The sequence below is a fragment of the Motacilla alba genome, chromosome 3, assembly GCF_015832195.1.
Source record: "Motacilla alba alba isolate MOTALB_02 chromosome 3, Motacilla_alba_V1.0_pri, whole genome shotgun sequence".
NCBI classification, from domain to species: domain Eukaryota; kingdom Metazoa; phylum Chordata; class Aves; order Passeriformes; family Motacillidae; genus Motacilla; species Motacilla alba.
This window is the reverse complement of record NC_052018.1, coordinates 44,796,285-44,821,113: the sequence shown is the minus strand read 5'-3', so window position 1 is coordinate 44,821,113 and position 24,829 is coordinate 44,796,285. Positions and strand designations below refer to the sequence as shown.

The window sequence follows — 24,829 nt, the reverse complement described above, 5'->3', positions numbered from 1 at the left end:
CTGTCCTCTCTGATGGAAACACAGCCACCCATGAGCAGGGATCAGAATGAAGCCATACTCACCAATATGCCAGGGTGAGGCTTCCTGCAGCTGGGAAATGTGATAGCAGTGGCAGCGAGACTTTGTCTTCCACCTGCAAGGATCCAAACCGAGTTGTCCAGGTTTATTTGTGTGTCATGCTCCCATCGAGGAGAGACTTGCAGAGCAGGAGGTATGAAAGCCAGTGGTGAATTGTTTACTGGGTGTTTTATTTTTTCCTTCCCAGCACACAACCCTTTCTCTGCTCCCAGACCGCTATGGAATTTGTGCTTCCTAATGTATGCACATGCAGTAAATTAAACTCAAACTGAATGACCAATTTCCTCACCACTGAAGCTCCATTAATTACTATGTGTAAATCACTCTGGCTGAGATTAGGTTATAATGGCTGTAAAATAGAGACAGACCATGACAGGGTGATAAGATTTGGAGGCCCAGATGACAATCAGTTTGGTCCCTTGAAATGAGACAGCTTTTGCTTCATTTTGCAGCCAGCTGTTGGTCCACCCATACGGGCCAGCTGCGCAGGTCCCCCTGGATCAATTCAGATTCCCAGGAGCCTGTTGCTCTCTTGGCCTCAGGTACAGGGCAGTGGGTGTCAGCTTCCCCTCCCAAGGCAATTTCAGCAACCTCATTTACATCATTCACTCTCTCTAACATCCTGGGGCAGAAGGGGCTGCTCATACAGGTACTTCTTCCTGAAGTTATGAGGATTTACTCTGTGCAGTTAACTTCCCCACATAAGGTTTTATCTTGGTTGTATCTTTTTATGGTTCCCTCCTGATATAGATTTGTTAGGTGTATTTGATCTCTTTTATTTTTTTTTACCTCCTTCATTCAGTCGGGACTGAGGTGTTCATTCAAAAGATGCAAAGCTACCCTGTTATATTTTGCATTCAAATTTGTATTTAATTATAGTATGTACAATAAAAGTTACTGGTTTTTTGAAATACAGAGACGACTATACAGGGGCTCTTCATTCTCCTTCTGTCCCACCTCTCAGCAAGCTTGTGAGACTTGGAGGTGATCAGGCAGGGCAGCTGGGGCTGGACCTCACAGTGGGGTGCAAGTTGCCTGTGGCACCTGCTTGTGCCCCAGCCCATCCCCATCCTGAGAACCAGTCACAGGAGGGGTCAGGTTCTTATAGATGAGTGAAGAACCTCTTCTCCCCATTATTGTTCTTGCCTGGGAGCCATGAAAGTCAGGATGGTGGCCCCCACCATGTGAAGGATTGTCTCTTGGAAAGAGGGTGTTGGATGCAGGGTGCTGGGTTCTGGTTCAGTGATGGTGTGCCCCTTGCAATGACACTCTGCCAGGCACACAGCAATAGGCAGGGTGCTGCATTGAGCACTGTGGGGGCAATGAGACCAGGAGAGAGAGGGATGGGTGGCAAGGTCAGTGGGATCATCTTTGTTATGAGCTCAGAGAAGCAGAAGGCTTTAAAGAGAAATAATTGTGATGAAAGCAGCTTAGTTTGTCCAGTCCATTGCCTCCTTGCAACATCAGTGCTGACATTATCCCTGCACTGTGTGCCTCTAACCTCTTCTTCCAAATCTGAAGCCTTGAGTGGTGCCTGTGGGATGTCCCTGGCGTGTCAGTGCCCGGCAGCAGCACTGGGTCAGCTCCAGCTGGCCGCACACCCCCGGACAGCCCTGCCCAGCACAGCGTCTTCTGTGCTTGCTGCTAAAAGCCCATTAAAACAAAAAAATAGAGCAATATTCTTCAAACCCCACTGTCTTAAAAGGGAAGCGTGGACCTCTTGGTCAAATGTGAGCCTGGGAGACTCGCAGGAGTGACAGCAATTAATCAGCACACTGCTTTGAATCTTTATGTTAGTGCTCGGTGTTAAACATTACAACAGCACTGATGTGGAAGCTGACACCAGCCTTTGTAAGCCAGGTCTCTGTGGATGCGAGGTTGCAGGCTAGGCAATAATAAAATAGTTCAGCTTGTTAGACACAGGCAAGGCTTTTTGGTATGCGCATCATGCCAGCCTCAAAAATGAAGTACGTGTCAAAATAGCAGAGGGAAAATAGGAGGAAAACCCTAAAATAAATCCTTTAATTTGAATGATATCCCTACTAAAATTAGATTAGTTTTATAACCACAGTATGATTTCTGAAGTTTAGCATGCAAGCAATTAATCAGCTAGCTCGGAATACCACTGGGAAGTATGTTTTAGTTCTGGGTGGGTTTTTTCCCCTTTTTTTCTGTTGGCAGCTATTCCACATCTGAAAAAAAAAGAAGCAGCCTTCTCTGGCATACAGCAGAGGTCACTTGAGGAGCTCAAATCACCTTTGCTAGTTCAGCTATCTGCCCACCTGTGACAGGATCCAACAAGTCTCTGCAGAGGTCCGTGTGGATGGAGGACAACAGAGTCTGGCCTGGGATTCTGAATTTCATGCGACTTTGGGGTGATGAAGGGCTAAACTATACTAAAGTACTTCCCCACCACCCAGTAAAATAAAGTCCAGACACAGATTATCCTCTGAAGCTGAGCGCTGAAATTTTGGTTTATTTCTGATCTCTGCTAGTATTATTTTTTGTTAAAGGAAGTTAGTGCATGCTGTAGAGATGGTACCATTTTCCTTAGGGAGGCAAACATCTGTAGGCATCACAGCTGCCTGGGCAGCTGCACAGCTGCATTTCAGGACAGCCCTGCTGCCTGGCTCTACTCACACATGTCACACCCCTTGTGCTGGGGCACCCTGTGCCTCTCCCCCCACCACTGACCTCCTGTGTGTTTATGCAGAGGGATCTCTGGGGGGGACGTGCAGATGCACCCTGAGAGCAGAAAATGGCCTTTGTGACTGGTGTCAGAGGCGGTCCTTTGCCATGTCCCATGTGCCCATCTGTCAGGTTTTTGGCAGGTGTAGCGCTGCATTTCTGTTCCTAGATCCATGCCATCACTGATGTCCCCTCTTCCACCTAGGCTCCCCTTCCATCCCCCAGGAGCTGTGAAATTTGAGCCTTTGGTTCAAAAGGCTCAAAACTGTCCCGAGCTTTGGCTCCCGGGGAGGATTTGCCCCTCCTCAGTTCTACAAGCAGATGCTGTGTGGAGAAGTTTCTCAACTGAGTTTGTATGCAAACAACATTCAGCTCCTGACTGCTGATGGCTATCCAACTTCCTGGCGAATTAAAATCTATAAACTATGCTGGCATATGTAATTTAAAAAATAGCTATGCTATAGTATGGCTATGCATGTGTATTGACTAAAAATAGCACTTGCCAAGAGAAAAACAGAGATAATTACAGTGAATTTGGATTGCAGCTGATTTTATTTTTTATTGAATTAGGAAAAGGAGTATGCAAACATAGCTTATATAGAGATATATCTCTTTACTGCTCTTTTTGCTATGGAGGAAAATAAAACCTACTGGACTTGGACATTTGATAAAATTTTGTTTTATGAAATTGCTACCAATGTCTTTCTCTCTGATGAGCTTTGCTTGAAGGTGGCAGCTGAGCCCATCCTGCTAATGAGATGCAGTGCTCGTCTGGCAGGAGGCAGGAGATGGCACCATCACACCTTGTCTTTCCTGTCTCTCTGGTGTGTGAGCAAGTGTTTAGTCTGGGGAAGAACAGCTTTCCCTGTGACATGGCTGGGCAGTGGCTGCTGCGGAGGACTCTGGTGGAAGCATAGTTTCCTCCTTGCAGGAGTCTTAATGACTACTAAATGACTTCTGGGACTGAATCCCTGGCTGGGAATGGGTTTCTTGGCCTTCAATCCCCTCAGGTGTGACATGCATTGCCCATTAACATCTTTGACACGATTTCTTTCAGAATATCTGTGCTAACTTGCTCTCAGAAGTGTCCTTTTTTTTTGGGTGGTGGGGGGGAATAACATCTGCTTTCCCACTGCCAGACCAGTTTTCCAAGACTAAAGGAAGGGTGGAGGCTGGAGAAGATGTGATCCTGCCCCAGCCTGAGGGGAGAGAGCTCACAGAGGGACATGGCGTGCACTGCGGCAGCTGCTGGGGAGGGAGAGCACCCCTCTCCCCCCACCTCCTCTGATGAAGAACAGCTTGCCATTTCTTCTCTTTTATTCACATCCGTGCAGCAAGGGCGTCCCAACATCTCGGGCTTTGCCTCCGGGAGGCAGGGCCAGGCACACGGGGAAGCAGAGCACAGGCATCTGCGCTGCCCTCCTGCTGAGCTGGGGGCTGATCAGAGGAACCCGGTGGTGCTCCACACAGGAATGTCCTTGCTGGCTGGGGCCTCTTGCTGCAGAGCAGGGAGCTGCTGGCAGCTGCCAGGCTGTAGGTGTTGAATTGGTTAAGTGCCTGGGGAGCCTCTGGGATGGAAATGACTGCAGAAACAGAAGAGTAATCCAAGGAACAAAACCCCTCACCTGGAGGATATTTTTTTAATTACTGCTCAGACCCAGTTATCTCTACTGCAGGAAGCGAGAAAAATTATTTGAGAGAGATGCTCAAAGATGGGTCCATGAGGGGCCATCCCTCTGCCACTTCTGCTCCCCACGGCGGGGGTTTGCTAGGTTGCCCACAGCACGGGGAAGCTGTGTCCAGATGCTGAATGGCTGATCCCCCAGGGTGACATGTACAAGGGGGAAAGTGGACCCAAGGCTGGAGGGGAGAGCAGGGCTCCTAAATATTTGCAGAGAAACAAGTTAGTGTTCTACACCCTAGCAAGCATCCATGGGAGCTGCTTGCTCTGGACCTGGAGGCTCACCTCTGTCTTAGCCACACTGTGGACCCTGGCCAGAGAGGGATGGTCCATGGGGAGCCACTTGAGTTGGTAAACAAACATTTAATGAATGACCTCGTGTGTCAAGCACCTTAAACTTGGGGATGAATAAGGTTTCTTTGTTTTTTATCTGCAGCAGTTTGCTTTGAAGCTGAAGCAGGTTGCTGTTTTGGCTACAGCTTATTTCACTTTGTTCTACCTATCCACTCTGGGTGCATGGGATTTTGCCTTTTTGGTTGCAGTTCCTCTCAGGGTTTTTCTTTTTTTTTTGCTTGAAAGAGGCTCAGAAGGGAAGGAGAAGGCACGATTTTGGCAGCTCAAGGGATTGTTTCTTTTATCACTAAGGATGCTGTGTGACTTTATTGCCTTTCTGAGCTCTTTAACACAGCAATAAACGAGCCCTTAAAATATTTTAAAATCAATAAATGTAATAAAGAACCAAGAAAATTACAAAGCTGCTCCTGATGTTTGGTGATTTGGGAAATAGTCATATCCTCAAGCGAGCAGTGAGTTGGGGTAGGGAGGTACCTGGGTGACCTTGCAGGGGCTGCTGCTCCAGGGGTGGAGGAGTCTGGAGCCTGTCCCAGGGGCAAAGGGGGCTGTGGGGTGCTCAGTGGGCACGGGCTGGGCTGGGTGGGGGTCTGAGCAGGATGGGACTCCTGTTTCCTGCCACCCCTCGCCCATCTCGGCTGCTGTCAGGCTGAAATCTGGGGTTTCTCTTTGCCTCAGGCATGTGCTTAATTTTCAGCTCATCCTCCCCAGCCGACTGCCGGAGCACATCTGAGTCTCTGAGGCTTTACTCCCACTTAGGGACGAGCCTAAACAAAAGGTGACCTCCAGGACCTGGCTGGGCAGGGCGTGACTGTCGGGTGCTGTGGGGTCCCGGCAGCCTGGGGGTTTCTTGATTGCCCCAGCGCTGCCATCCCACACCGCCTTCTTTGCTGGGCAAGCTGGAAGGAGCTGGGAGCAGGAGTCGCAGCTCCTCTCGCCGCTGTTTTCAAAGGTTCATGCATCTAAATGACTTCTCAGCAGCTGTCCTCCCTGGAGACCCTCTTTCTTGAAAGATGATACTGCTCTTGTAATTAAGGTAATTGTTTAAATTCATTCCCTTAAACCGGACTCCATCATAACTTAAGCCACGGTGTCTGTGCAAGCGTGGCAGGGTTGAAGAGGGTCGGGGCGGGTGTCACGGGATTGATTCATCATCCGGAAAGATTTATAGGTTCAAATCTTGTTAAACTGAAATGCCTAATAAAGATGCAGGGAAAAATCACCTACAGGGCATCACCTGGGCAGGCAGCTGCCCCAAAAGACCTGCTGATGTCTTCTGTGCTGCAGTGACTGACAGGGTGAGTGTCACCCCTGCAGCCAGGTGGAAAGACGTGCTCCAAGCCCCGCCCCTGCCCCGATCATCTGCCCGAACAGCAGGCTGGCCTGCACACGTTTACGTTGGTTTGGGATATTTAATTTCCTCTCTCACTTACTCTGAATGCTTTCTGATTTCATGGAAATCTGAAGGTAATTGAATGTAATTGTTTCAAGGATCAAATTATTTAAATTATGGGGTAATGCTTGAAATAAAATGACAATCTGTGTGAGTTCATTAATGCTGGTGGTGGATGGAGAGCGATGTGTGCCATCGTGTCCGGCACAGGACTACTGGGCTGGCTGTGCCAGGGAGCCACAGGCTGGGCAGGGCAATGGATCAGGGCCGGGATCCAGCATGGCTCTGAGTGGGTGGCACTGTGTACCCTCTGTGGTACTCGTCCCCCCCTGGCAGAGCCCAGACCCTGGCCAGGTTTGTCTTCCATCTGAAATTATTTGGGCAAGATCTGGTAGCTCAGTCCCTCTTTGAGGCAGTTTCAGGGTATCTGTAGGGAGTGGCAGGGATTGCCCTGGGGATAAGGGGCTTTTGCCCATTGCCACATTGAGTGCCCCATGTCCAAACCCTGGATGTCACCTGCCTCCTGCCTGGTCTTTAAAGCCCTGGTCCTTTGTCCCTCACCTTCCCCAAAAGCTTCACTTCCATGTCAGGGATCTGTTCCTCCTCAGAGAAGGCTGTGAAGAAAAGCAGTGGAAAGAAGGGCTGAAATATAATCAGTACAAAAATACAAACATCAGGACACTGGTGAAAAGAGTGTGAATAGGATTTGCATTAAAAATAATAATAATTTTGATGGTGACCCGTGACTCAAATAGTTGGGGAAGCAGTAACAGGAGGCAGGAGGCTCCAGCTGTGCTCCTTGCTCTGCTACTGCCTGCCTCTGTGTGCGGAGACCCTTAATATTTCTCTGCAGTGCCTTCTTCATCTGAAAAACTTATGCCTGCAGAAGAAAGTGTTTCAAAGGTTTTGAGGCTGGGTGACAATCATTGCCTCATGTGAACACAACCTTTTCTTTTCCCACCACCACTTTATCACCTTTTTCACTTTCATTTGGAAATGGGGCAAGTGATTTCACCGCCCAATCACATTCCTGATGTTGGGGAGGCAGATTTACTTGGGCAGCAATTTAAAGCTCCCCTACCTCCTCCAGCCACTCTTCCCCTCACCCCACAGTCAGGCATGTCCCTCTGCACTTTGGGTTGAAGCCACCAGTGGGTGGCCGTGGCTGTGACATTTGTGTGAGCGTGCCACAGGAGCACAGGCAGTTCCCCTGCAGCGCCCAGGGCACAGCTCTCCCTCAGCTCCATCTCTGGCTCATCTCTCTCTACCCCTCTTGGGAAGCCTGAGATCAGGGAATGAGCCTTGCATTTGACTCCACAGCAGATGTAAACACTTCAAACCATCCACCCAACACTATCTCATTCACCCTTGCTTTTAGCTGTGATTTAAGCTGCTCTCCAGACCAGCTGTGTGTTTTAAACTAAAATTCAACTCTTTAAATTAAACTTCAAATTCAAGGCTGTCAAACCAGCCCTGCAAAGAGCATATTCCAATGAACTCTGCAATCCTTCACTGTGCAACATTTGCTCCCAAAGCAGTGGGGATTTGGCTGGTTTGAGGTCTGGTTTGGTTTTTGTCTGCAAAATTATACATAGCATTAATAGCAGCAGTGATGGGAAAGCAAAATTCCCAATCACCTCCCCAACATTTTTCTCTTGCACTGCATTGTATTAATATGGCATTTTTTGTGAGAGGCCGCAGCTGATGCCTCCATGCTGTGAGGTTGTGCCAGCCTGACCGTGCTAGATGACATCGGTAACGTGGTGTGACACAAGCAACAGCACCGGGTGTGACGAGCCACAGCAGCAATGGATCTGCAGAGGCAATGGGAAATGACAGGGATGGCTAAGACTCATGCTCAAAATTTTAAATGGCTTACAAGAGAAGAGAGGTTTTCTAAAGGATTTTGTAACAATTTTTCGTCATTACTTCCCCATTTATCCCATTAAGGAGCTTAAAACAGGAATTTGCATGGTGGTCCAGTTCCCTCCATTTTTACTCTGGTAAGGGAATTAATGAGTGCTGGCCCACTGACCCTGATTTTGTCAAAAAGAAAAAAAGAGAAGAGAAGAGAAGAGGAAGAGAAGAGAAGAGAAGAGAAGAGAAGAGAAGAGAAGAGAAGAGAAGAGAAGAGAAGAGAAGAGAAGAGAAGAGAAGAGAAGAGAAGAGAAGAGGGAAAATGAGGGATTACAGGTCTTTGCCAGGATGAAGAGCATTTGTGTGCTTTGTTATTAGTCTGTTTGTGAGCACCACGAGTTTCATACACCACTTACAGAAGACAGAAAGCAGTTGCTCCAATTCTGTGCTAATAAAATATTTTTCGCACCTACAGTATCTGTCAGGCTTGTAGCAATGCAAGCAAAAAAACCCCCAAAAAACAACTTGATGCCCCCTTGATTCTCCTGGATCTACCAAACCTCATTTTTTTTTCTTAAAACGCAGAGAGTTTTTCTCTAACCATGACTCTAAGAAACAAATAATACTGTGGCCATCCTCCTGACCTTGTGCTTGCAAGGGACTTTTGGGATGAGCTTAAGGATCTCACCTTGCTCACAGTCACTAGTGGGCAGGTACTGGCCCTTCTCCCCACTGACAGGGAAGGGGACCAGCAAAGCCCTGGCTCTTTTTGGTACAAATAGCCCAGGATCTCTGCTTTCTGCTTTTCCCCTTCTTCCTTGGTAAATAAAACAGGCTAAATGTTTATTTCATCTTGTCTGGTGGCAAGTCAGAAGTAACTCCCTAAACATCAGACAGCCAAACTATCACAAAACCAGTGTGCAGGGACCACAAAACCAGCAGAAACAGTGGCCAGGACTGCAAGCCTGTCTGGTGAAGCATTCATGGGACTGGAAAGAGAGAGGTGAGAAGCACGTTTGGCTTGCCATGAATACTGAGTAACAATATATGTAAGCGTGTGAAGTGGGCAGTGGGGAGCTGTGCAACACTCACAAACAACTGTGACAAACCCCTTTGCTGGGATAATTTGATCTGGCACAGTCAATGGAGCATGGCAGGATTATTCCAACCATTATTTTTCATGTGTACTACAGAATTTTGTTGTTGTGGGGTTGTTTGGTTTTTGGTTTTGTTTTTTCTTTTTTAGGTGGAAAGAGCTGCTATGCTAAGCAAGGGAAGAACTGGCACTTTCTGTGATGAGTGACTGGAAATTCAATGAAAAGCCAGTCCTGCATTCTGCCCCAGCAGCACGGCGTGGCAGCCATAACTAGTTTTGCCATTTCTGTATATCATGGATATCATAGCCTCGCCATACCTGTAAGATTCTCCTTTGTGAGCTTGTGTAGAGGTGCATGTGTGTGTGTGTGTGTGAGCAACACTGTACACACACCCTCAGCATTGCTGGCAGAAAGATGCCAGGCGCCATTCCCCCAGTTTCCGTGTAAATGATCAGAACCGAAGTGGCTGGTCCTTCCCATCCGTGGCACATCACGTAAGCTCAGCATCAGGCCAGGCTGCTGCAGGAGTGGGACAAAGGGCTGATGCTACAGTCCGGTTTCCATGGCAACAGAGGAGGGGTAGTGAGACCAGAAATGTTGCAAACACCCCTTCTTCCCACTGCAGCCCAACGCACCGTATTGCAAAAGACAGTGCTGGTTTGAGGGGGGGGAGAGGGGGCAGGAAGAGTCCAAATGTCTGTACCTTTCAGGTTGCAGAGTTTCCAAAATAAAAAGAAATGACAATTTTCCTTCTCAATCTAGTGGCAAAAGGAAAGGAAACCCGCCACGCAGGCCTCGTTTTCTGTGTGTAAAATGCGTGTGTTCTTTAAAAGGCAGTGGTTGGCTGCTTATCCGGACATGATGTGGTTGAAGCTGTCATCGTAATGGAAATTCATTGCTGTAGCTATGGTAAATTGAGTTTTCTGCCTGTGCTGAATGCATTAGTCTAATGAGATGTTTGCAGCTGGAGAGCTGAGCTGCTGGAGACTTACACTGTGCTAAAAGACAGAGAGAAGATGGCTTTTGCTGGGTCCTTGTGACTGTGCTGAAAGTCCTCTGTCCTTTGGGTCCCGATGCCCAGGCTCTCTAAAGACCCTGCTCAGTGTCTTAGTCTAAGCAATAGGTAAGAGGAAAGCATGCTTCTTCTACTTCTTCTTCTTCCTCTTCCTCTTCTTCTTCTTGTTTTCTTAGTGTTTGTCACTGAGCCTTGTCAGAGCAGTTCTTGTTCTGTGTGTGTGTATGTGTTAAGTTTGCAGCTCCTCAGCTGCAGACTCTCTTCCCCAAAGCACATCCTTCCAGAGCCCTGGGAGCAGTTCCTGTGGGGAGAGAAGCAGAGATCACCCAGTGCTGCCAGCGTGTGCTGTGTCTGTGTGGGGGTGTGTGTGAGTTAGTCAAGACTTGTACTTAGTGAAGACTTCTGACTGCATGCAGCGTGGCTTTGGGCTTTTCCAAACCTGAATCTAAGTGGTCTTTTTTTTTGCTGCCAAGGTAAATGTCTCTTCCATTTTAAAAGCAACTTACATTGCAATATATGTAGCAGACAGTAAATATGTCACGTGTTCTGGGGTTTCGGTATAGTTCATAGAGCAATGATTTTAATTATAATCTCCTCATATCTTCCAACCAGCTGTTAAGTTGAATTTTTACGTCTAACAGAAACCTGGAGGGAGCAATCCTGTTTGCAGGCTGGGTTTTTCCTTCGAGACCAACAGGCTTCTAGCTTCCGAGAGGCACTGAGGAGCACACTTGAGCGGAGTTGTCGGTGTCTGCCTCTTCAGGTGTTTTAAAGCTAACTTTGCGGGAGGATGGAGCGCGGGGATGCGATGCCTGCGGGCACCCGGCTGGCCCCGCCGGTCCCTCCCTAACCCTGCAGCCCCCGCTGCCGCCCGAGGGTGAAGCCCGGCGTGGTTCAGTGAGTAATTCCACCTTTCCATCGCCGCTGAAGGGCTGTGGGGGCTGGCTGCTTTGCCCGGGGCTCGTCTGACAGCAGCGGGCCGGCAGAAGGAAGTTGCTTTTGGGTTTGGTGCATGCGGGGCTTGTGGCAGGAATAAAGTTAACCCGGTGAGCTGCGGAGGGAAAGTTGCTTGAATGCTCTGCTTGGAGGGGGATTGCCGTTTAATCCTGGGTTTGTTTCAAAGAGGCTTCTGAAGACGTTTTTCTCAAGGACAGACCAAGGGCTTTTCCAATTGCATAAAGGCACAATGGGAGAAGTAAAGCGAAGAAAGGGATGCTGTTTTTTGTGGGAGCCGGGCTTGAATCTAAAGAGTGTCTTTGTGCTGCAGAAGTACTTACGGCACCCTCCACCCCACCGTGCTGCCGGCCCCCGGTGCAGCTCTGCCCACCAGGTTCAATCAACCTCTGGCGTAAATCAGCATAAGTTCCCTGGCTCCAGCCTCATCTGACACCAGCTGAGGACATGGCTTGGAGATATGCAAGTTCAGGTTTTGTAATTTTGTTTAGATGAGGTGCCTCCCAGTTCTCTCTGGCTGCAGGTGACTTTGTATTTTAATTCAGGCGTTGCACTGATTTTCCCGGTCAGGCAGAGCCCCTCTGCCCCATCATAAAAGTTAGTTAGCTGATGCACCTGCTCTTTAGATTAGAAAGACTGCTAGGGGCATGGTTTTCAGTGATTGAGTGTGAAAGAGGGACTGGGAAAAAAAAATCTACCAACAGGAAAAGTACATGTGCTGAATTAAATCAGAACACTGCAGAAGGTATACCTTGAGAAACGGTTTGTTGGTGAGTGGAATAATTCTGATGTTTCTGTTATTCTGTCTCTTGGAAATGTTTAAGTCAAATACTTCCTTGTGTTTTGTGGGAAAGGGTGGGTAGAAAGCGGCGATTTTCTTTCTTGGGCGTTCAGTGACTTGCCATGAGGTTTCTCACCTGCAGGGTTGAGACATGACTGCACAGGTGCTTGACGGTGGCTATGGGACCTAGAAAGAAGAAATTGCAATAGGATGCTTTCCCTCAGCCATTCCCTTAGTTCCATGCATGACACAAAGATTTGGGGTTTTGTTAAACAGGTGGGTTTTCTTTTTTTTTTTTTTTTTAAAGAGAAACACGATATAGCACCTGATTGTGGTACTGGAGGTTCAGTAGCCTGAGATGTGACCTTACCCAGATGTCTCCCCAACATCTTTCCCTCCCTCAAATTTAGGTAATATTAAAGAAAAGGAAAAAAAGCAAGAGAGGTCAGATTGTGGGGTGAATGAGGAAGTGGGGTGTGGGACAGTTGTCCACTCCCCTCCTGGTGACAGGAGACAGGCAAGCCCTGCCAGCTGGGCTGCTGCCCCCTCCCCCAGCCAGCCCTGCTACAGGGAGGCACTTGGGCAAAGGCCTCTCTGCTGGGACACGGGTTTGCTTCAGTGGGGATGCATCCATCCTCCTCATGCCTGGCCATACTGGAGCCTGTCAGCATCCTTGGACTTCCCCAGCACCCAGCTCTGGTTGGCCAGCTCAAACCCAATAGTAAAATATGGGATAATTTAGCTCATTTAAGTTTAATCATAGAAGCTGGACTTCAGTGATCCTGTGGGTCCCTTCCAACTCAGGATATTCCATTTCAGGATATTCTGTGATTCAAATTGCCCAGCATCCCCACTTCTCTGTGGGCTCCCCCCCTGCAGTGAACTGAATTCACATCACTAAGGCTAGCCCATATTCCTAGCACTATTTTGGAAACACCCAGGGTACTTCCAGCTGAAGGCAGAGGCATGCTCTCCCCCTGCAAATGGCTGGGAACCCACACACACCTGGGAAGCAAATAAAAGGGATAAAAGCACATTTTGGGGTAAGGAAGACCTTCAGGAAATAGTTGATGAGAGCAAGACAGCAATGATTTCTGCTGAAAATTGAAAGAAATTTAATGTTTATATTTAGTAACACTAAGTCAGCAAAGCCCTGTTTTCTTCAGGGGGTTTTAGTTCACTTTCATAAACTATACTTGATGGCCACGTGGTGTCTTTAAAAAAAAAAAAAAAAGTAACAATGGGAAAATATACCCCAATATGCTAAAATCCTACCCTACTTCTTTCTGTACAGGTTTAAAATGGTGCAAAGGAGGAGTCAGCTTTATTTATATAAAACACTCCCAGCTGAGTTTTCCAGCTGACCATTAAGAGCAGCTACAGTGTTTAACAGGTGATGGCTCTCCACAGTGAGAGTGAACAATAATTGCTTTACTTATGCAAAGAAAAATATTCCAGGCTCACCTTGGAGGGAAGAATTAATTACATGTATTAATTCTGTCATAACAAGTTGCCTCATGAGGAATTGGTTTCCTGTAAAAAGGAAGGAAAATTTTCTCTTTATTTTGCTGTATATTAGAAAAGAAACTTGATTCAGAATTGTGTGTCAGGAGATTACACACTGCTCTGCTGAACACAATCGTGATATATTGGTGCACTAAAGCTACTGGCTAATTTGCTATTGACGAATAAAATTGAAAAGAATTTATAATCTAAGTTAGCATCTTTGCACCAAGTTCTTCTATTGATGAGAATGAAGAAATTAACAAAAGAAAAGGCAATGTGCAGTGAAGGTGGAGTCAAAATTTATTAAACTTTTAAACTTCTCATGTTATTTTTTAATAAAGTCTTATTAAAGATTATGAACCTGCAAGTCATTCATTAAGATTGACTGTTCCCTTTAGGAAATAGTGTACATTTGGCTTGAATAAAGGATTGCCCAGAGAGAGTCAGGATGTGTAATTATATTCCACTGAAGGATGAATAATTCCTCCTGAACTGAACAATTTGCTGTAGCCCTGCAGTTGATACTGCCCTCATCTTTAGGGGTGATTCTCATCATACACAAGAAATGGTGCTATAAATGCTGGCCTTCTCCTTTCCCCCATGAAAGTTTGTTACTCTGCTCACTTTGGGTGTGAGGCACAAAGGATGGGGGTTTCCTTTGCAACATCAGCTGGCAGGGCAGCCAGGAATATGCGTTGGGTTTCCTGCTCCTCTGCCCTGGCATGTGCGCTGCTGCCGGTGTGCTCGGCATTCGAAATGTCAGGCTGACAAAAGCTTTTGCAGGGCCCAGCTGTTGCCCTCGTTGCTGTGAGGATTTTTATACACGGGGCTCCCAGGAGTATTGGTTGGCATTTTCTTTATTTGTGACAGGTGTGATTGAACTGGAGAATTCAGAGCTGTGCCCCAAATTGCTCCGAGTGCCGTGGTTACCCTGCTCCTCACAGAGGGTCCCCTCCCCACCTGCCCCACACCCAAATGCTGGGTGCCCTCACAGCTCTGCTGCAGCTGGAGCAGCAGGGAAGGGGCTGCCCTTGGCACAGGGAGGGGGAGGCCCAAGGTCTCACCCCTCTTTTAACCCTGCCCTGGCACACAGGCACTGCCTGCCTTCCTGCCACCATGCTGCAGCTCCAGGGTCATGGCTCGGGAGATGGGCAGCTGGCTAAGGCCACCTGCAGCTCTACCCCAGACACATGCTGGTAGAGATACACTTTCCTTGGTGGCTGGAACTGGTGCTGCACCTGCAGCAGTGTCTGGCTCTGTGCACTGCTCCCACCTCAGCACATAGTGCCAGGGAGTAGCAGCTGCTCAGTTGCTGGGCTTCTGCTGGCACCTGTGCAAGCCTTGCTTTCTCAGGGACAGCTACAGGAGGTTAATGCCAGGGCATGTGCAGCGATAGGCGATTCCTTGTGGCATCCCCTGTGATCTCCAGTAGTCTGAAAAACCAGCTGTGTTTCTCTGCGGCGCTCCTTGGACACGAGCAGCACGTGAGCCCATGCTGCCTTTTGCTGAGGGGTGAGTCTCTCAGAGCTGCCCTGCCTCTCTGTTGGGTAAATATCTTCTCATGAGGCTTGCCTCCGTCTCTCCATGCTTCCACTTGTGTGTCAACGGTGTGAGGGAGGTACCACAAGATGCATCGTGTTTTACTTGGCGGGAGGTGCAGGGAAGGTATGAGATGTTTTCTTGTTTCAACTCATCTCCCTGCAGGTGTCACACACCTGGGCTTTCAATGAAAGAGCTAACTGTGAGTCACACGTAAACCACCATGTCCCCAAAATGCAGGATAAGTCCTTATTGGCCTGAAAGCCTGCAAGCAGCATTGATTGGCCCCCAATGATTTCTTCCTGCCTGCCTGCCAGGAAAGACACCATGGACAGGTAGGTTTTTAATCCAAGACCTTGTCGTGCACCACAGGGAGATTTATTGAGAATTATGGTAGTTGTCATCCTGAGAGGCTCCAGTGAGTGTTTAGGCACTCTATACAGTCAGAGGGAATGTGTCACTCTAACACTCAGTCTGTCAAGGCAAGAGAAAGGAAAGGTGGGAATGAGGGATCACCAATGGTCTTGTTTGCTGGGTGTCCTATTGCCACCTCGGATCCCCTTGCCAAAGTCATCTCTTGGGTACCTGCTGCTCCCTGGCCCCACAGAGCAGCCTGAATTTGGGGCAGAATGGACAAACCTGAGCCATGAGATCTGCACTGCACCTCGCAAGCAGCTGTCTTCTGGAGGAGGGTCTTCTGGGGAGGCAGCAAGGGGGCACAAGTTGCTTCCTGGTGGAACATCTGTTTTACAGGATCAGTGTAAAATGATGGGATTTCCAAAGTACATGTTGGTGGTTTGCAGCCATTGAGACCTGTGGACACTCTGGGGAGAGAAACATGACTGAAGGAAGAAGTAAAGGTTTGGGAGAGGTCTTCAAACCTGGCCAGAGATGGTACTCAGAAGAGATCTTGAAAGGAGAGACAGGCACTGAACAGGGCAAAAGAGAGCTCTGGGATTTTAGCTAAGGACAAATCCAAAGGGCAACATTACAAATAGGGGTTCCATATTAAAGAACCTGAGATATTGTGAGGCTTTCTTTTGTCTCTGCTATAATTTTTGGTTTTGAGCTGAGGTGCCACTGTGCCTGGCTCTGGCTCTGCAGGGAAATGCCTGCCCACACAGAATGCTGTGCTCTAAAGCTTAGGCAGACACACCAGCCCAGAGCCAGCACAGGGATTCCAGGATCACTTCAGGGGTTTGTTGGTGACTCCTATGAAAAACCTCACAGCATCAGGAGGATTTCAGCCCAGCAGATGCTGTGGAGTCTAATGGTATATAAGGCCTTTTAATATATGTATCTGCATATTTCCATGAGCTCGCATGTGCACGGTAACTTTCCTATTGAACTGGGCAATAGAGATAGAGAATTTCCTCTTGTTCTCCATCAGAAAGAATGAAGTGAGTCAGTGTTACTTCATTCTTTACCCTTAGGAAGAAATATCTTGTGGAAGACACATGCATTTGGCATGGTGTCTTAAAAACCATGCAGAGGGAACTGAAGGAGGACTTCAGTAATACTGTGTCTGATGCATTTTTAAGATCTGTTTCCCACAGAAGATGTCTGTTTACTGCCTCAGTAAAGTACAGACCTAGTGAGGGCTCTCATTTTGCATATGCCCAATGCAGATTCTCAAGGGAGCATCTGTGAGAAGAAATGGCACAAAAAAGTCACCTTTCTTTCCTGCACCAGGTGCCAGTAAAGGAAGGGTTCTGGGAAAAAGGGAGTTGTAGCGGGTGGCCCATCTTTTCAAGGTGAGAATGTTCCTTTCCTGCAGCTTGTGAAGCTGCAGGAGGTGGTGAGGGAGTGAGCAGGGATGGTGCATGGCCTTCCTCTATCCCTGAGGGACAGAAGGGACTCCTGTGCCACTGTCAGGCAACAATGCAACAAATGGTGCTTTAGTGCAGATGTGTAGTAAAGACACTCACAGAGTAAAAACAAATAGAAGAGGGGATGTATTCAAGAAACTCTTTATTTATGTATATGTGGAGACTCAGTACCCTGTTGCCTTAAAAAAAATGTTTGTAGCATTTATCTCCCGATTTCATCTGGCAACCTCCATCTATTTCCCTGTAAACGATGAACGAGATGTGCCTGGTAACTATCTCTTATGGCTCAGTAAATACTTGAATTTATTTGCATATTAAGTTGGCCACGCTTCTATCGCGCTCGCTAAATGCAGCAACACGAGCTGCTACACAGAGGAGGCTCATGGGCCGTTAATGTGCCGAGGATTTATGTGAATGACTCCCTTTAACATTAATGGAAGTTATCTGCACAAATCGCCTTCCACTGGGGGAATAGACCATAATGTATGTAAATACATATTACTCACTGCTGTTTAGTTATTCAAGAGGATGCTTAGCGATCTAAAACACCGCTCTGGTGCTGATATATGAGTAGTTTTCCTTAAAATGTGGGAAGAGAGGATGACGGATGACGCTTGTTGTGTAGGTTGTTGTGTCACCTCTGAGCTGGCACTCATTTGGTGGTGGTTGCAGTCCCCCAGGCTTCAATGGGACACAGAGGAGGAAAGTTTTTCGGGGTTAAGTCCTGGCTGAACCAGTATTTCACATGGGAGTGAGGGCAGCTCAGTGGAAGACAAGAGCTAGGAGAAGATGGGTTCCTCTGTCCCTTAAGCTCCCAGGGTGGCTGGGAGTGCTCCCCTTTTCCCAACCAAAGGCTCTGCTGTGTGCCCCAATGCTGCTACCTTTCAGGAGGGGCTGCAGTGACCCTTCTGGTTTTGTCAAACTTGGCTCTCCTGCCTTCACTCACTCACCTGGGAAGTCCCTTTCATGTAGGTCAGTGAGCAGCATGGCTGGGCTCTACCCACCTAGAGCCCATGGTGGGCTCTACCCACCACGTGTGGTGTAGTTTGTCTCCATTTCCACAAAAACGGATGTCCCCTGCACACTGGGAGCTTTGCTGCTGCCTGCTTGGAGACCTCAGGGCTGCTGGACTGGTCCTGCTTCAATGCAGAGGCTGCGGGCACAGGCAGGGTGTGCTCTGGGAAAAAAACTGCTGTTGTTCCCCCTCTGCGTGGCTTTTTTTCCACCTTTTCCGTATGTCTGAAAGTCAGCAGTGTGCCTGGGAGATGCAAGTCCTGCTGTGCCCTCAGCTCAGCTCAAAAACCTTTGGACACACGTAAACATGTTGTGTTCCTCTTGGGATTGCTGTAGTGGCATCAGGTCACTGAAGTTAAGCCTGTGCAAGTATCCTTGCCTCTCAGAACATGGGCTTCTTGGGTGATGCTAAAAAAGCAGAAAATGTAGCTCTTCTCTTATTCACAGCTGACTAGATGAGGGCAAATTTACTCTGGAATGAAAAAGAATCAAGTGATAAGGCTGATGGGACAGTGTTGCTGTTTCAGCCTGCCCCTGACCCTGTGTGACCACGGGTTTGTGTTCCTTCTACACCTGCACTCATGAGCTCGGGTGTGTCAGGGCACCCTGCAGCAGACACAAAAATGTGCTGGTGGCCTGTCCCAGTTAGTTTGGAATGGAGCTGTGTGGTATGGGGAGAGACACCTGGGAGAAACCTGCAACTTTAGGGACATTTTTCTTAACTAGATTATTAGAGATAGTGAAATTCCGTCAGACTTCAATATATTAAATTTACCTGCCATGGATGTTACCTCTGATTTCTAATTAAACAAGATTATTGAACTGGGAGACAATATTGCACAAATCATGATTTGTTTCTTTTCTTTACACCTGATTTTTACATGCTTAGTGGTGGCAGCCTCTGCCGACAGCAGGGACTGATGCTGAGATGGCAAAGAAACTCAGGGATCTGTCTTTGTCAGGAAGAAAGATCTGCTCAGGCGAGCTACCATTAACCTCGTGCCAGGGCTTTTGTCTCTCCATGAGCTTAGGAGACATGGAGCAAGAGGGTCTGTCCAGGGAAGGGCTGATGTTTAGTGGTGGACTTGGCAGTGCTGGGTTAGTAATTGGACTCGATGAGCTCTGAGGTCTTTTCCAACCTAAATGTTCCTGTGATTCTATGCTGTAGTGTTTATTTACCTGGGTAGGCAGTAGGCTGCCATACGACGAGGAGAAAATGAAGGGAGGTTGGGATATGTGATGTGGAGGTAGGCATGCAGGAGCAGCCTCCCCTCTGAAATGGGGAGAGCAGGACTGATTGAGACTTCTGGTGGGTGATTTATTCTAATTAATTTGGAAGCTGGTGTGTTCTCTCAAACTCATTAATATCTAGCTCTGCAGATACAGAGGTCTCATGCAGAGGGACATACGGGAAGGGGTGATGAGCACACAGAAGCCCATCCTCCTGCCCGGGTGAAAGCTCCAGAGCAGGCAGGGAGCTCGGAGAAGAAAGAAGTGAGGCTCCAGCCCCTCTCAGGTGCGCTCGGGGGGGACTCAGAGCCTGACTCGAAGAGTGCAGCTGACAGCAAATCCTGTGGGAGGCTGCGCCAAGGGAAATGGTCCCTGAGGCCAGAGAGGGAGAGAGCTTTCCAGAGCAGGAAAAAATTGCCATGCATGCCCATCTGTGTGCTTTATGACCTCACACAAGCTGGTTTTCCCTGAAATGATGTGAGATTATAGAAACATGTGATGTACAGGTCCAATGGCAAACAGGGCCGTGTGTGCCACTCAGTTATTTCTCCCATCAGTGCCAGCATGCAGAAATGTGTACAACCACGGGGGCACTCGTGTCGGGCCCTTTACCAGCTAAATGAAAGTGCAGAGGAACTGGAAATGCTAACGATGGTCTTGCTGCGTACTCAGCCTGTGTCCCAGGCTGTGACTGCAATCTTAATTACTGTTCCATGAAGTGTTGCTAGTCAGAGGTATTGTAATTATTTATTGTTAGTAGGTCCAGGAGACAGTGCACTACACCCCTGACTTTTCTGTTTATTTGTTTTTTAACACAGAAATAAATGGCAGCAGAATAAATAAATAAAGTCAGCCTCTGAAAAGGTCACATTTGCCTACAGTCACAGTCCATATGCCAGTTTCTTATGCTAATTTTGGGACAGTGAAAAGCCTGACACGCTGGTCGTGCTGCCTGTGATTGCTAGGGAGGGCTGCTCAGGTTGGTTAACGCAGGTGCCTTTAAGCATCAGAAGACAAAAGATGGGCTGGGGAGGCCAGGAGATTCCATAAGGGAATGTAAAATTAGAGGAAAGCGGGAGGAAAATTAAACAAATAAAGTCTAAAATTCTTCCAGGTACTCAGGAGGCTTTAGTCATCCTGTGCTATGGATGGCACCATGCCACAGCCTCCTGATAAGGGAGAAGAGAAACTTTCAAGGAAAATAGGATTAACTGTGAATAGAGAAAATGGCTTCTGACAAAGATTTTGGGAGATGATGACATTGATTGCATTGGATCCTGTGTGAATTACATCACAAGAGAGTAAATCTGATTTTGAACTTTAAGGTGCAGAGGGAAGAGTTTGCAGTGGGCCACTTTGCCTGCTCTGCTGTGGGCATCTGAAACACAGATGATCCACAATTCGAGACTGGTTTGGATTTTCAAGAGAGACACAAGAAGCTTTTCAATCTGCCTTTTCATTTCCTTTGCAATATCACAGAGATTTCATGAAGAGATACATACTAATTGTCTCAAACACTGCCACAAAGAGCTTATAATCTGTTCATAAGTGATGTGGTCACACACACAAACAATAAAAAAGGATGACTTACCTCCATCCACTGTGACCGTCCCCTACAGAGGGGCAGGCAGAATGGACTATGACCTGCAGATATTTTGTCTCATACTCATTTGTGCTTTCTCACTGGCAGAAGAAAGAGGTTCGAAGCTGAAATGTTTTATCGAACAAATTTAAAATTCCTTTGCAGCAAAGCAGTGTGCCTGGGGCATGGAGGGGCTTTATGAAGGCTTTTGATTAAGGGGATTCAGGTGATGGGGGAGCAGGACAGTCCACCCTTCTGGCCAGGGCTTGTGCAGGCACCCTGAGCCCTTCTCACCAAGTGCCCACTGTGCTTGGCAGGTGATGGAGGGAGGTCTCCCTGAGGGAAAGGAAGTGCCACCAATAATTCTGTGTGTTGCTCCTCTGGTGATCCACACAGTGGGACAGCCCTCAGACACTGAACAGCTCCCAGAGCCCCTGCTGCCACTGAGCACAGAAACCTCTGTGGTCCATCAGAATATGCTGCCCTGGGTGGCTGCTGTCAGCCTCAGGCTGCTGTGTGCCTCAGCCTGTGCATGAAGGCATTTCTTCCTTGGCAGCCCCTGGTATCTCCATGGAAATGTGAGCAGTTGTCTTTGCTACCTGAGTTGTTGTCCCAGTTAGTTAGAAGAAGTGTAGCCAGGAATGGAAGACATTGCCATTCTAGAAATCTCTTGCCAATTCAGCGATACAGACACAGAAAATATGAAAACAGTGACACCTTGAGCACCAGTAAACAATTCAACACGTGGTGGGGAAAAAAATCTCTGTGTGCAGGGACTGAGTATGCAACGCAAGTTCCTCTCTGGTCCCACAGAGCCCGGTTGCAGAGGTTTAAGCTGTACTGCAAGAGCACTTATGCCTTCTGCTAATGCTCTGTGTTTGCTCTCACCAGCCACTGTCAGATTACACAGGGGCCAAACTCTGGTTCCATAAAATGTCTGAAAATATCTGCTAGTTGCCCTCGGGCCAGGTTTGGAAGGGTGCCTTCTACTGACAGGCCCTTGCAAGCACAAACCAACTGAGAATTCATTCAGAGGGACCTTTCATCTGGGGTGTGTTTTTTTTTAAATAGCAGTGAAAGCAGACATTTAATCAGTAGAATTTTGCAGATTCTATTGCCAAAGGTATGCAGGCTGTGACACACGAGCCAGCTGGAGAGGTTTTGCTCTGAATATTGAGTTTCTAGGTGATGAAAACAGGGTTGTTGCCAAACACAATGTAAAAATTATTGAGAAAACATAAAATGGTGGTTAGTTGGAGAAGGAAATGGATCAAAACAGTTCTGAAAAGTCAAGGTTATATATTTATTTAAAAAATGAATTACAGATATAGGCAAACAGGGGTGAACTTTAGAGTGCTTGCCCTTTAACAGTCAGCCCCAGTTAGCAAAGCTTTGCTCCCCAGTCACAGTGAGCTGCTCCTTGCAAACTTGCTGCATGATATTCCCATGGTTCAGTCTTAGGTCTGGAATATTTTGCAGTTTCCCAGGATGCTTTTATTCCAGATGCATCTAATCTGCACTTTGAGAGCCACCTGCAGCCTCCCCCAAGGACAGATCCAGTGTCCAGGCAGACAGCAAGCCTGTGAGTGGCCAGAACTCACCTTCCCAAAAGAAGTGTGCCAGCAAAACAATCACAGCTGATGGTCTGAAACTTCCCCACTACCCTCTGCCAGCCTGCCAAGCGATCGCTGAGGCACCAGATCTTTTCTGCTGGAGTGGGAAGCAGTAGCACTGGGCAGACCATCCGCTTCTCAAACAGTCCAGGTTAACACAGCAGGCTCTAGTTAGTAATGCACATGCTTTTCTTATTCCTGAACTTAATTATTAAGTTAATATCATTTTATTCATGCCGTCCAATTAAAATGTTAAAATGTGGTTTGAATATAAATGTATGTCTCATGCGTGGAAGTGGAAGCTTTCAGCATCTTCAGAATCCATGGTCCCTGAAATCTCTAAAGACAGAAACATAAGAGCTACTCCAGTTTATGCCAGAAAATGATGAATCTTTTATAAGTATTATTTCTCAAAATGTAATATAAAAGTACATCAGACCCCTGAGGAATAAAGTTAACTTTATGTGAGAAATGTGTGAAATTTCTGCCCTCTGTTCAAAAAAAGATATTTCCCTACTGACTTTTGTAATATCAGTTCTTCACATTTGGGGGGCTAATTTATTTCTTGGGACAGATATCTGTGGTGGGCACATCAGCTCTGGTATGCACGAGAAACTCTCCCAGAGTCGGGGGCTGGCTGTTACTGGTGGCAGAATGGGAGGCAGCACATGGGCTGCTGCAGGAGCAGCAGGGCTGGGCATGGCAGCACCCCAGGGCTGCCAACCATGCTGCTGGGATAGCATTTGTGGGCAATGGGAGAAGCAGTGGACTGCCTGCAGAGCGTATTTCAGTGGGAAAGAGGGGAGAGTTCCACATCTTTTTCCCAAAACAGGCACATTAGCCCCGGCGATTTCACATAGTAGGCATAATCTGGAAAGGAAGGGAAAATGGAGATCTTATCCCATATTATGAGCTCAAGAAAGGAGCTGACAATGGGGAATTATGGCAACTGTACTCAGGACAGGGGCTGTCTCTGTATTAGAAATGTACTTGGCAAGGTAACTCAGGATGGCAGTGTGTAAGCCATAATGAAACACTGAGAGTAGCACAGGAGGCAATAAATACCAACACAAAACATCCAGACCACCTCAAGCTGCCCATCATGACAATTTTCTCTTCTACCAGATAAAGTTTGCTTATATTTCTTATTAATCTGAATCTGGGGAAGACAGGGAGTTTTTCAACTTGACTCCAGTTTCTGTTCTAGGGATTCTTTCTGTTAATTACAGATGATTTCAGGGATCAGGCTGGTTTAAATTAAATTGCTGGTTCAGAATCACAGCTGCAGTGCCATATAAGGAATTAATTAATTAATTAATGTCAGGCTGTCAGACGTACTGGGCATCTTTGCATCTCCAGCACTTGGGGTTAGACTTGGGGAAACTGAAACTCGAGGATCTTGGTGTTGGAAATCACACCTGGTAGGTCAGGGAGAGAGGCATGATGTGCCCTGTGTTACAGTCCTCCCATTCACTGGAAAATTCACTCAGTCCCAGACTTCAGATGGTCAAAGGCAGGGTGGCAGAGAAGAGCTGGAGGCTGATTGCAGCCTGGAAAGGGAGCAGCCCTTCATTACACATCCCTACATCCAGAGGGATGCTGGGGAAGGATGCAGGGTCTCATGAGCCACCTAAACAGGAGTATAATGGCTGTAGAGGCAGTGGGGGAGAGCACCTATCTCCTTTGGAGACTTTGCAGCCTGTCAGCACCAAGAGGAGGATGCTCAGATCAGGCAGGGGAGGTGAGGAAATGAAGTAGAGGAAGCCTGATAGGAAGGCCTGGCAAGCAGAGCTTGGAAGTCTGCAGGAGCAACTACTTGTATAATAAATACCAAACTTAAAATACTCAGCCTTTGGCCTTAGCTCTCCATCCTGCCTCTCCAAGATCCCAGAGGGAGTTTTGCACAGCTCCTGGACAGATCCCCCAGCAGCCCATTTTACCACCCCCAGGATTTCAGGACAGGGGATTTTAAGAGGGTCTTTTTAGCAAAACAAAATGGCACCTATGCATACACAGAAGCTGAGGCAGGAGGTCTCAGGACAGTGAGGGGAGGGATCCAAGTTGTTTTTCTGGGACTTAGTTTTGCAAATGGTAAACCAGAGTCTGAGGCAAAGATCTGCAAGTGGAACCCCACCCACACCTGCAGCTCACCAAGGCTGAACACCAAGTCTGCTGTGTTTCTTCTTGCTTCCCTGCAATATCAGAAGTGGGGCCACTAGCTCCACAGATAGAGAGGGAAGGAAGGAATTGCCTTTGCTTTGTCCCTTCTATGTGCACGTTTGCCTTCACCACCTCTGCAGAGTGACCCTTGCCACTCACATGGCCTCGCTCATCCATTTTCCATATCTTTCCTTTGGTGCTCTGCCTGTACTCACTCACTCACTCTCCATAAAGTTTCATTCCCCCAACTCCCTGCTACAGGCTGCACATGTGCAACAAAAACGTCAGGCGAAATGAAGAAAGGTGAGATCAGGAGGCGAGGCTGGCCTCGGCTTCTCCTGGGGGTCCCATTCTCGCCAGGGTTTTCAGGTTCTTCTGCCTCATTAAGCAAACCTGAGTGAGAAGGGGCATGCAGCTACTGCTCTACCTGCTGTCACCAGGGTGCTATCCTTCAAAAGAAC

The 24,829-nt window shown here is 47.6% G+C and overlaps 1 protein-coding gene across 1 annotated transcript in view; it reads left to right on the top strand.

Moving 5' to 3' along the window:
• The first annotated feature begins 10,151 nt into the window (after nucleotides 1-10,151).
• SCML4 (Scm polycomb group protein like 4) overlaps nucleotides 10,152-24,829 on the top strand; it is a 64,915-nt gene continuing 50,237 nt past the window's right edge. Inside the window, exon 1 of the mRNA XM_038132610.1 lies at nucleotides 10,152-10,268. The gene's annotated coding sequence lies outside the window, so the exon portion shown is untranslated. The remainder of the gene's footprint in view (nucleotides 10,269-24,829) is intronic.